General features: G+C 43.7%; 1 protein-coding gene across 3 annotated transcripts in view; it reads right to left on the bottom strand.

Annotated features, from left to right (window-relative positions):
- APOLD1 (apolipoprotein L domain containing 1) overlaps positions 1–12010 on the bottom strand; it is a 50586-nt gene extending 38576 nt beyond the window's left edge. Inside the window, exon 1 of one of the 3 annotated variants that reach the window (XR_826924.1) lies at positions 11958–12010. The gene's annotated coding sequence lies outside the window, so the exon portion shown is untranslated. The remainder of the gene's footprint in view (positions 1–11957) is intronic. The other 2 variants (XR_826925.1, XM_010858700.1) reach the window with 2 other exon arrangements.
- Between the last annotated feature and the right edge of the window lie 1102 nt (positions 12011–13112).

Here is a 13112-nt window from a genome sequence, read left to right as displayed (position 1 = left end):
GGGCAGAAAACCGGGTGACAGGCAACCCCAGAGAGGAGCAGGAAGTACAAGTAAAAATCATCTTTTGCACACTGCAGACCAAGGATAGTGCAGGTATTATACAGGAAGGGCTGAATCCAGGAGCTCTGGGTTTCAGCCCTGCCTCAGTCACCAGCTGACTGGGTAAACTTGGACCACTGACAACCTCTCTGGACCTCAGTTTTCTCAGAGGAGAAGTATGGGCTAGACGAGCTAAGCATTAATGAGCATTAAAATGATCATTACTTGATACTAACATTAGCATATTATGATAATAATATAACTTGATACTGACACTTGTGCTTCAGTCAATCCAGAAGAGGTTATTTAAAGTATGAGAATGGGGATTTCCCTGGTGATCCAGTGGCTAAGACTGTGCATCCAAGGCAGGAGGCCTGGGAAAAAAGATTCTGCATGCTACAACTAGAGATCCCACATGCTACAATGAAGATTGAAGATTCTGTATGCCACAGCTAAGACCCGGTACAGCCAAATAAATATTTTTTAAAGAAAGTACAAGAATGAATAAAGGAGTGAGAGTAGGTTAGACCTGGGAAAACAGGAGATAGGGGCCACTGTGCAGAAGAAATGTGGCACACCAGAGGCACCTCTTCTGCTCTGCTCCAAAGAGCTGGAGATGTTGTTCTAGAGGTGAGCTTAGAGCATACTCTAGTGAGCACAGGAAGGCCTTCTCTCATGTGCAAGGCTTGTAGCATTATAGAATAATGTAGAATAATAATGTAATAATGTAGAATAATAGCACTGTAGAATAATGCTTGTAGCCTTATTCCAGAGTAAAAATATAATCCTAAAATAGCAAACATACACACAGAGATTATTTTTATGTGGGCCTTGTACTAAGTCCTTCGCTTATATTTTTTTTCATAGAAAGGTGTTAAAATCATCGATAGAGAGGAAAAGCAAGAAACAGAATAAGGTACATCACCGGCTTGGCTCAGGGCCTGGCACTCAGCAGGTACAAATCATGGTTTGCACTGTTGACAGACAAAAGGTCTTACGGAGACAGTCCCCTTTCTTCTACCACGTAACTCCACTCTACATTCTGCAGCATCCTTGGTCTCCATTCACACACAACTCATGTTCCCACGGTTGCACGTTTCCATCGGAAGATGCTAATGGGATTCACAGCTCTTCTCAGGTATATAACCCCAACCCTGGGCCCCAGGCCTCTAGAGCCAGGGAAGGATGAGCTAGAGATAAGAGTTTTGTTCCCTCCTTCTCACTTTCCATCAGCAGTTCTCTCTTTTGAGTGAAGATGTGTTTTATTTTATTTTACTGGCAGAGAGGAGGAAGAGAGGTGAAAGGCAGAAGAGAGGAAGGAAACAGAAGACAAGATGTGGGAGGTATTTCAGGTCTGGGTTTTGGCTGCAGCTGACACTTAGGGCTATTATTTTTCAGAAATATGGAAGCCTAACACCGAAGACAGAAGCAGAAACGACTGTGACTGGGGCTGTTACTTAGATTAGTTCCAAAAGAACCCAAGTTGGGAGCTGAGATAATGAATAAACTGTGCGGAATCCATTTGCTAATACCTGTGAAAGCTTAATGGCCACAGACCAATGCTAGGTTATTATACCAGTTTAACCAGCAGAGGTCTCTGTTTTACTGATCTTCATTGAAGGCAGGGTGGGGGAAACAATCCCGGGAGTTGCCCATTTTTATTATCCCTCTTTTGAAGTCTCTTTTCAAAAACAAACATGTAAATAAGGAATCACTTGGCCAAAGTATTTGTGAACACTGGATCTGGTTGCTCAGTCCAGATGAGCAACAAGATAAATAAATAAAATGCTGGAATATGGAATCATCTCTTCAATGATTTCATATTCATCCCTAGCTGTTCACTAGCTTAGAAGCTTCACAACAACTGTACCAGCAGAGGGTAAAACATGGATTGGCCCATAAAACAACACATACAACTCATCATGACAATGAAGAGAATGCAAGCTGAACCCCCAGAAGGTAGAGTGGAAGGGGTCAGTTAGTTGATCACCCAACACCAGGCCATAGCACTTGCTTGGGTCCTCCTTCAAAACCAGAAATCAGTTGTGACCAGCACGTGCTCTGATGGTACGAGGACTTCACATCTCTTTTACTTACTGAGAGCAAAGCTTTAAAAAGTTGTTTACACTGTGTATGTTGAGCAGTGGGATTCCCCAGTGGCTCAGTGGTAAAGAATCTGCCTGCAGTACAGGAGACCTGGGTTCGATCCCTGGGTCCAGAAGATCCCCTGGAAGCAGGCATGGCAACCTACTCCAGTACTCCTGCCTGGAGAATTCCATGGATAGAGGAGTCTGGTGGGCTACGGTCTGCAGGGTCGCAAAGAGTCAGTCAGACGTGACTGAAGTGACTTAGCAAGCATGCTGAACACCCTCTCAAATAAATACAAAGGTGTGAGCCTGCAATTTTTTCCCCCATACCTATTGGAATGATCCCAGTATGAGACTAAGGGTTTTGACTAGAATGAGACAAAAGGAGGAAGTGAGAGAGTTTCACTGAAGCATAATTGAAGTCTCTCTTCTGTTATCCAATGGTTCTCCATCGCTTTTGATGTAAAGTCCAAAATTAAAAGGCCATCACCATGTAGACTTGCCCATCACTCCAGTCCAAGCACTTAGCCCTGCTGGCTACATACCTGCCACAAACACCTTCTTTCACATCATCAAAAGCCTTCCTGGATTTGGGGCCTTGGGCAGGGCTCTGCCTGGACCACTCTTCTTTCAACTGGCCCCCACCACTACGTGAGACCCTGTGTTCCAAACAGCATCCTACAGGGCAGCCCCTACGACACAGGGGGCTGCAGAAGCACACACAGAAGGATGGATTTTTAAAGGCTTGTTTCTTTTTGGCAAATACAAGGCGGCCTGGGGCAAGTGTGTGGACTTCTGCTTCCAGTCTGATCCCTCAACTGGACACCTCTGTGTGGAGCACAGAGCAGAAGCTCTGAGGTCCCTTCATTGCACTTATTGTTCAGAACACTCACAGGTAACTGTGGTTGGGATTCCTTGTCCTAGCTTCCTCTAGCTTCATGAGGGCGAGGCTCCTATCTGTCATGTTGAAGACACAAAGCTTGGCCCTTAGAAGAGGCTCCATGATATTCAGGCAGCAGTGAAGCAGTGTTTAGAACCACCAAGCAACCATTACATTGTACCTTCACATGCCTTTTTCTGGTAAAATAATAAATGTTCAGTGTTCAGGGGACTTCCAGTGCAGGGGAAGCAGGTTCGATCTCGGGTAGAGGAACTAAGATCCTGCATGCTGTACCACAACGAAGACCAGATGCAGCCAAATAAATTAACTAATTTAAAAAATACTCTCAAAAAAAAAAAAAATAAAATAAAAAATACTCTCCTCTTTTGCTATATTTAAAATGGATAACCAAGAAGGACCTACTGTAGAGCACGTGGAACTCTGCTCGATGTTATGTGGCAGCCTGGATGGGAGGGGAGTTTGGAGGAGAATGGATTACATGTATATGTGTGGCTGAGGCCCTTCACTATTCTCCTAAAACTATCACAACCTTGTTTGTTAATCGGCTATACCCCAATACAAAATAAAAAGGTTAAATAAATAAATAAATAAATGTTCAGTGTTCAGGCTGCACTCTTGAACTGCTATTTTCCTTCAACTCTGGTGAATATGTGGTTTGTGGCCAAAAAATCAAAAACCTAGCTTCCTGGAAAATAACCTGATCCACAGGGATGGAAAGCGTGATCTGGACTAGGAAACAGGAATCTCTGAATTGTAAGCCAGAAGGAACCTATAAATCATCATGTTTAACTTTTCCACTTTACAGGAAATCATGGATTCAAATGTCCTCATCTGTCGGATGAAGACGGAACTTGGTGATCTCCCATCCCGGGTATTGTGAGATTTCTAAGTTCTGCCCCAGGTCAGTCCCATGGAGAATGACAGCTCAAGACTGGTCTACTCACTTGAAATTTAAAACATCTCCCCAGCACTAGGTGCTAAGTAAGTAAACTACAGCAGGGAGTTGATTTGTTGAATTTCAGACAGAATCCATAACTGTGCCAAAGTTCAAGGAATGTGAGGTTTGGGATAATATTACCAATGGGATCCCATGTGGCAAAAAGATGGAATAGGCTCAATTTTCCATGGCTTGTTAAGTTACCCCTGAGTTAATAGGAATGATATTTATACCTCGCTGATGTGCCCTGGAAGCAAAATCGTATACCCAAACTCACACACTTCTCATAACTCATTCACGGATTTAACAATACCTGAAACTAAATAGAAAAATGGAGAGGACATGAATCTAGAAATGCCTTGTTCCCTCCTAATGTCTGAAAAGAGACCGTATGAGACAAAGAGAAACTTTTTTTTTTACAAACTTACTCTGCATTTAAGAATTATAAGGATAGTTTTTTTCAAATTTGAAATCTCTTCATGTTTTTTCTCTTGTTAAAATCCATTCTAAAAAATACAACCAATAATGAAATGTCTACAGCGAAATCGCTTCATAATCTCATTCTCAAACACGGAAGAGGTCATCTTTCATAGACATGGGTCTATGCACGTGTGCATGTCTGTGTGTTAGTGGCTCAGTTGTGTCTGACTCTTTGCAACCCCATTGACTGTACCCCGCCAGGCTCCTCTGTCCATGGGGATTCTCCAGGCAAGAATACTTGAGTGGGTTGCCATTCCCTTCTCCAGGGGATCTTCCCAACCCAGGGATCAAACCCTGGTCTCCTGCATTACAGGCAGATTCTTTACTGTCTGAGCTACCAGGTATTTAAAAAATATTTTTACAAAAATGGGATCATACTATAAATATTGTTCTGTGCCAGGTTTAATATTATAAACTTTCCCTATTCATACCAATAAAGCTACCTGGGGTGTTTTAGTAGCTGTCATCTGTGTCTTTTTTGTATATTCTATAGTTGGTCCAATCAAATAATCAATCTTGCAATCCTATATCAAAGGGGAGGTTGTTTGGTTGTTTACTTTTTTTGTTTCCTTTTGAAGTTTAATATATAACTTAACAACAATCATTCTGGTAAATATATATTTAGGCACACGCAGCATGTGTGCTAAGTCGCTTCAGTCATGTCCCGCTCTTTATGACCCTATGGACTGTAGCCCACCAGGCTCCTCTGTCCATGGGATTCTCCAGGCAAGAACACTGGAATGGGTTGCCATGCCCTCCTCCATGGGATCTTCCCTGACCCAGGGATCGAACCCAAGTCTCTTATGTCACCTACATTGGCAGGCAGGTTCCTTACCACTGCACCACCTGGGAAGCCCACATTTAGTCACACATACGATTATTTCTATAAAGTAAATTGTAGAACTGCTGAATCCAAGACTAAACCTACAGTAGATAACATAAAATGCGATATGTATGTGTGTATATGTGTGTGGAGGGATTTAACCCTTTATTCACATGATTAGCTAAAACCTAGTATTTATTCCATAATATTCTCTACTGATGGCGCTAGTGGTAAAGAACCCGTCTGCCAATGCAGGAGACATAAGAGATATGGGTTCAATCCCTGGGTTGGGAAGGTCCCCTGGAGAAGGGCATGGCAACCCACTCCAGGATTCTTGCCTGGAGAATCCATGGACAGAGGAGCCTGGCAGGCTACAGTCCATAGGGTCGCACAGAGTCAGACACGACTGAAGTGATTTAGCACAGCACAGCACATTCTCTTCTTATTTAACATTTCATATTTATCATATAATAAATTCTGCTTGAACCTTTTTACAACAATAGAGAAAGTAAAGGGAAAGCCAGAATAAGGCAACAATTTTTAAGAAACTCAGATTATCCAATGATATACAGCCATTAAAACCAGGAATGAGGAATTCCCTGGTGGTTTAATGATTAGGACTCTGTGCTCTCACTGCCCAGGGCCCAGGTTCAGTGTCTAGTTGGGGAACTAAGATCCTGCAAGCTACATGGTGGTGTGGCAAAAAAAAAAAAATCAAGAATGAATGAAACATGTTGACAAAGGTCGTTGCACCTACTTCTATGGGCAAGGTAAGGTGATGCCAAAAGCCAAAAATTAGATGGTTTGGATGAGAGGGATTTCTCCTCAACTTGAAAGGTGGTCATGGCTTTCACAAATGCAAATTCCTTGCTTCTTGATCTTCAGTGAAGCTGGGGAAAAAACCACTCAGCTTTGGACAAAAGGGAGGGAAGCAAATGTCAAAATCTCAAGAAAGAATAATGGTCAACTTTGCATCCAAGAGATGCTAACTGTAACTCTATTTACCCAAACTCACCTACTCTGCACATGACATATCCTAACAGTCTCAAACTACACCTGAGCATGTCTTTTAAGAGTCTCTTGTATTTCCTTTTCTGAAAATCGTGGTCACATACTTTGCTTACTTTTCTACTTTGTTTGCTTTTTCTTGTTGATTTGTAGAAATTATTTATCAGGGAAACGAGGTCTTCGATATATAGGCTGCCAACATTTTTTCCAGTTTGCCATTGTCTTTTGTATGGGTGTGAGTGTTACTGACTTAGTACCCCAAACAAATCTATACCAGGTCCTTTCCAAGATAATAAATGATGACCCTAAACCTCCCCAGTGGCTTAGATAGTAAAGAATCTGCCTGCAGTGAGGGAGACCCAGGTTCAACACCTGGGTCAGGAAAATCCCCTGGAGAAGGGAATGGCTATCCATTCCAGTATTCTTTTTTTTAAGTTCTACCACTTTACTGCTACCAACCCATCTCCCTCCACCCTCATGCACACATGCTCAGTCATGTAACCCCCTGGACTGCAGCCTGCCAGGCTCCTCTGTCCATGGACTTTTCCAGGCAAGAATATTGGAGTGGGTTGCCATTTTCTTCTCCCACTCCAGTATTCTTGCATGGAGAATTTCGTGGACAGAGGAGCCTGGCAGGCTATAGTCCATGGGGTTGCAAACAGTTGGACATGACTTAAGTGACTAACACACTTTTCAAACTAAACAAATGCCTTTTTGTTTTGTTTTGGCCTGGCCTCGGTGTGTGGTTTGAAGGATCTCATTTATCCCGTCACGGACTGAACACAGGCTATGGCAGTGAAAGCTAATTCTAACCACTAGGCTACCAGGGAACTCCCACATTAAACTCTACCATTTTGACAAGTTTTTACAATATCTTCATTTTATTCATTAAATTACCACCCTCCTCTAAAATCATTTGTTCTTCTTAAGGGTAACAATAGCAGTCATTAAAAATGAGAAAATAAATTGACAAGGTTAGTATAGCGCTGGTTGTGGTTACTTGAGAATCCAAAATAAGAACTGGGTGTCTTGGGGAATTCCCTGGTAGTCCAGTGGTAGGACTCCAAGCTTCCACTGCAGGGGCATGCGTTTGATCCCTGGTCAGGGAACTAAGATCCTGCATGCCACATGGTATGGACAAAAAAAAAAAAAACAACTGGCTGTCCTTATTAATTGTATATATTAATACAATGATTATTATTTATTATATACCAGGTACTGTGCTAAATACTGCACACACATTATGCCACCAAACAGTATTAATAATCCTTCGAGAGAACTATAAGCATCCTCATTATATAGCTAAAGAAATAGAAACTATAAAGGATGAAAAGTGTTAGTCACTCAGTTGTGATCAACTCTTTGTGACCCCATGGACTGTAGCCTGCCAGGCTCCTCTGTCCACTCCAGTCAAGAATACTGGAGTGGGTTGCCATTCCTTTCTCCAGGGGATCTTCCTAACCCAGGCATTAAACCCAGGTCTCCTGCATTGCAGGCGGATTCTTTACCACCTGACCCACCAGGGAAGGTGAAGTTACTTCCAAAATGGTCTTGCACAGAGTAAGTTGGGTAACTCTACCCTGAAGAGTCTCATTTCAGAGCCTCAAAAAAGATGGGATCCAGAATCTTGTGAGATTCTTTTAGGTGGGACATGGATGAACTTAAAAATTCTTCCAGGGGCTTCCCTGGTGGCTCAGCGGTAAAGAATCTGCCTGCCAATGCAGGAGACACTAGTTCCACCCCTGGTCTGGTAACATCCCACATGCCTGGAACAACTAAGCCCATGCACAACAACTACTCAGCCTGTGCTCTAGAGCCCGGGAACCATAACTACTGAAACCCAAATGGTCTATAGCCTGTGCTCCGAAACAGAAGCCACCGCAATGAGAAGTCTCTAGAATGAGAAGCCTGTGCAAAACTAGAGAGTAGTCCCCTACCACCACAACTAGAGAAAATTCCACGCAGCTACAAAGACCCAGCACAGCCAAATAAAATAATTTTTTTAATTAAAAAAACAATTAACTATTTAAAAAAAATAAAATTCTTTCAAGATGGTTGTCTCTCCTTATCCAGATTTTCAGTGTTCTCAGTTTCAGTTAATTTCAGTTAACTGGGGTCCAGATATATTCAATGAAAAACTCTGGAAGTAATTCACAGATTTAAATTGCAGGACCGTCTGAGTAGCATGATGAAATCTCTCAATGGTCTGGCCCCATCCCACCCAGGACAAAAATCATCCCACTGTCTAGCATAGCTACTCCTTAGTTTAGGAAAAAACAGTGTATACAGGGTTCAGAACTATCCTCAGACTCAGACATCCACTAGGATAAGGGGGGACCACTGGAGTTGCATATTTATTTACTATCATAGTTAATTATCGGAGTAGGAAATGGCAACCTACTCCAGTATTCTTGCCTGGAAAAGCCCAAGGACAGAGGAGGCTGGCAGGCTACAATCCATGGAGTTGCAAAGAGTCAGACACACTGAGCCTGTGTGCATACACAGTTATTACAATGTAACATAAGACTTTCCATCTTAACCACTTTTAAGCATACAAAGTCCATTCACATTGTTGTGCAGCTACCACCACCAAGTCACTGTCTTTTGACTTTCTATGGTGAGCTTTCCACACAGAACACTTTTATGTCACTGGATTTATGAATAAGAAGGCAAAACCAGAATAATGTAATGATTTTGGGGAAACTCAGGTTATAGATTTTATATGTTGTGTCATACTTAGAAAGACCATCCTCATTCCAAGATTAAATTTTAAAAATTCTCTGAGATCTCTTCTGGTATGTCTATGGCTTCATTTAAAAAAAAAAAAATTCGCTTTTTAATCCTTCAGGAATTTATCTGGTATGAAGCAGGAAATAAAGATCCCACTTTATTTATATTTTAACTCAATAGGCATTATATTTGCAACTAGACGAAATTCATTTTAAATCCATTGGGTGGGGGAGAAAAGGCAAGGAAAAGAAGCCAGGAAAATTCTGGGGAAAAAAAAAAAAGAAGTATAAAGGTACTGGTTGGGGTGTGGAGGATTAGTGTTATGAGTAATTGTAACTATTCTAAATTTACAGTAATTAAAGTAAAATGGTTCTCAGTGTTTAAACTGATTGGACAATGGAATGAAATAGAATGAGAACTTAGAATTTAGTGCAAAGGTATAAATTTATTGCCATCTTTATCATGTTGAGTATTCCTACCCCAAAATATGGCACATCTTTTCATTTGTTCAAATCTTCTGATAGAGATACAATCTTAGAATGAGAACACTTTCATCTCCCCACCACCCTCCTCTCTGCTGCTAAGGGCTAGTGAAAAGTTACTCATGGAGACTTCATTTGGGGTCTAAATGTTTTTTTTCAGAGTCATGTCTAACATACTGAATTTCTCAGGTTCTCTACATAATGTGGAAAGCTGTGATCAAGTCTGATTTCATCAGACAGTGCATGCTCAGTCGCTCAGTCGTGTCTGACTCTTCCGGCCCCCATGGACTATAGCCAGCCAGGCTCCTCTGTCCACGGGACTTTCCAGGCCAGAATGCTGCAGTGGGTTGCCATTTCTTCCTCCAGGGGAACTTCCCTCCCAGGGATCAAACCTGAGGCTCCTGAATCTCCTGCACTGGCAGGTGGATTCTTTTAGCACTGAGCCACAGAATTGTACCATATTTCCATAGTCTGGGCTCAAAACCAATACTACGTATTAGAGATTAAACAGTAGGTGTCGGGTGCTGGCAGATTTCTTTAAGGGTCCCTGAAGCCACTCTAGGCCTTGATTTAACTTGGGAAGTGAGAATGACAGCTAGATATTACCACCTACTCCTCAGTATTATCAGCCACCGATCTCAAAGATGGGGCTTCAAGTTACCAGGAGTGTTGGTCTAGAACAGCAACATCCAATGAAAACATGAGTCACATCTATAAACTAAAACTGTCACGTAGCCACACACAAAAAAGGTAAAAAGAAAGAGATGAAATTATATTTAATATTTTAACCTAATAACCAAAAATATGATTATTTCAACATGTAATAAATATAAAAATTATTAATGAGATATTTAACACTTTTTCATACTAATTCTTGGAAGCCCTGAGTGTATTCCACATTTATAGCACACCTCAACTTGGACTAGTCACATTCATGTGCTCAACAACCACATATGGCTTTTGGCTACCACAATGGATAACAACACTAGAAGACGGTAACGAGGGACTTCCCTGCTGGTCCAGAGGTTAAGATTTTCCCTTTTAACGCAGGGGGTGCAGGTTCCATCTCTGATTGGGGAGCTAAGACCCACATGCCTTTTGGCCATAAAACAAAAGCAATATTGTGACAAATCCAAAAAAAAAAAAACCTTTAAAAACGGTCCATATTAAAAAAAAAGAAGAAAGAAAAGAAAATGGTAATGAACGAGATAAACTGCTTAATTTAGTAGAAATCCAGAAACTCTAAGACGGGAAACACACTATCTCAAAGGTCTGGAACAGACTTACAAAATCACTAGTCCTAATATTCACTTGCTATTTGAATCTTTCCAGCGATGTCCCTATTAAGGGGCCATGGAGACTAGCGCTTGACTAGTACTTTCAGGAACGAGATCACTGCTTCCTAATGCTAATCTGTCTATTGGGGTGAGGTAGGGGAGGCATTGTAACATCAAAAATTCCTTGCTAAGGGCACAAGGAGATTGGTTGATGGTGGTCTGAAGAGCTCAGGTGGTCTGGGCTAACCTTAAGAGGTTAGTGAGGTTAGGAAGTATTGGGGAAGTTTAGTAGTTAAAAAAAAAAAAATGGACTGTAGGTTGGACAGAATAGGAACTGTTATACTGAAGGCTGGCGCTGGGTAGCTGGTTAAAATCATCAGGTACACCGCCACAAAAATAACAGGGAAAGCAACTGTATATATGCTAACTTCACTAATCTGAAAATACAGTAATTTGGAGAATAACCCAAATTATTATAAACTTTCAAAATTTTCACATTAAAACACAACTGGGATATAAATTATTGAAGGAGATCATTTGTTTTAGACCTGTATTACAAATAACAGTATCCTACATGGTAAAGAAAGAATTCACTTCAGATTCAAAAATCAAAAGCCCTTTCAGTCTCAATCTCTATCTCGATTTTAACATTTTTCTTATTCAAAAACACCCTAGAAATCAAGAGACAGAAAGCAATTTTTCCCCACAAATTCAGTAAAAAATGGCACTGCCTGAATCTCGAGGGATTCCGAATGGATGACCTTTGAAATAATACATTTTTGCTATAGATGTACTTTTTCGGTTTCTTACCACTGCCCACCCCACCCCACTCCTCAGCCTCCTAGGAAATGAGACGGTCTATTTTTCCCGGCCACCTTCACCTCTCCGCCCCCCGCCCTTCCGATGCTTCCCCAAGGCAGGGGAAAGGTGCGTCTTCTCTAGGGCTCCTGCCAGCGCCTCCCAGTCTCACTGGCCAGCAGCCGGGGAAACGACGCGCCCTGGACATCCATTAACGTTTTTATACTACACTGTGCCCCCCAGCCCGAGCGTCTCCAGATAGTTTACCGCGGCCCCACGCCCCCCGACCCGCGCGCACACTGTCAACCGCTCTTACGAGGAAAATTTGGGACTAGAAACTCGGCCCACCAACCCACCTCCCTCCCGCCTACACAAAACCGGCTACAACACCCCACCTCCGGCAGCCGAGGTAGCTTTCATCACACGATCTGGGGCGCAGGAATTTTTTTTTCCCCCCGAGAAAACAAGCGTCCCAAGGAAAAAAAAAATTCAAACTGCCCTCGCGGACCAATGGGAAGGAAGCGAGAGGAGGGAGGAGCCAGCGGGGCGGGGCGGGCGCCAGGGCTGGTACCGCAGGGGATGCGTAAAAACACGGCGGGCGCACGGGTTGGGGGTTTTTTTTTTTTCCTCCAAAACTAGCTAAAAGCCCGAGACTCCGCCCGAAGCTGCAGCCTCTCGGATCCACCTTAAATCTTCAGTGGACTCGGCGCCGGGGTCAGTGGGCGCAGCCAATGCCAATCAAGTTTACAACCACCAGCACAGGAGGGGGAAAAAAAAAAAGAGGAAAAAAAAAATAATCTGCAAGTTCTCGGGTCTGCACACACTCGCGGGGAGGCACGCACACATGTCCACAAGGACACAAAAGACAGGAGCGGGTGGGGGCCGGGTGCCAAAGAGGGAAGGGGAACGTGTCCGCAGATCTCTCGCTCGACGCGAAGCGCCCGTGGCCCCGTGCGCTCGGGGAAGGCGCGCGGGAAGCGCGGCCCGGCCCGAGCGCCATGATGGTGGCCGCGGTTCGGAGCCCATTTTTTTTTCTGGCGGGGGAGCTACAATGATGCAATCCCCCGGCCCCGCGGTCCCCCGGCTGCGCGCCCTTCTCCCGGCCTTTTCTTCGCCTTCCTTTTGAGGCGCGTCGATGTTTCGCGCCCAGCCCGCCTCTACTCCTTTTTGTACTGTTCACTTACTGACTCCTGCCTCCCTCTTGTGTGTGTTCCCACGCGGGACAGGCCCAGTACGCAGAGAGCACCACCGTCCCCCCCACCCCCACTCCACAGGGCCTCGAATTGACGTGCGAAGGCTACACTTTCGGTTCTGCGGGGTCCGGGCTGGCGCTGACCCCACCCTGCCCCACCCCCACGCAAGCCGAGATACAGGCGGTGCCACCGCCCCCATGCCGACACCCGGGAAGGCAGGGTCAAGCGTGACCGTGGACCCTCTTGCCCTCCCCCACTGCGCAGGATTTTCACCTTAATTTTGGCCGGGAGGGAGGGGAGCGAGCATAGGGTGTGGCCCAGGTGAAAGACTTGGCAAACTTAAAAAAAAAACTAATA

The sequence above is a fragment of the Bison bison genome, unplaced genomic scaffold (assembly GCF_000754665.1).
Source record: "Bison bison bison isolate TAMUID 2011002044 unplaced genomic scaffold, Bison_UMD1.0 scf7180017864390, whole genome shotgun sequence".
Classification (NCBI taxonomy): domain Eukaryota; kingdom Metazoa; phylum Chordata; class Mammalia; order Artiodactyla; family Bovidae; genus Bison; species Bison bison.
This window is presented reverse-complemented; position numbering and strand designations above follow the sequence as displayed.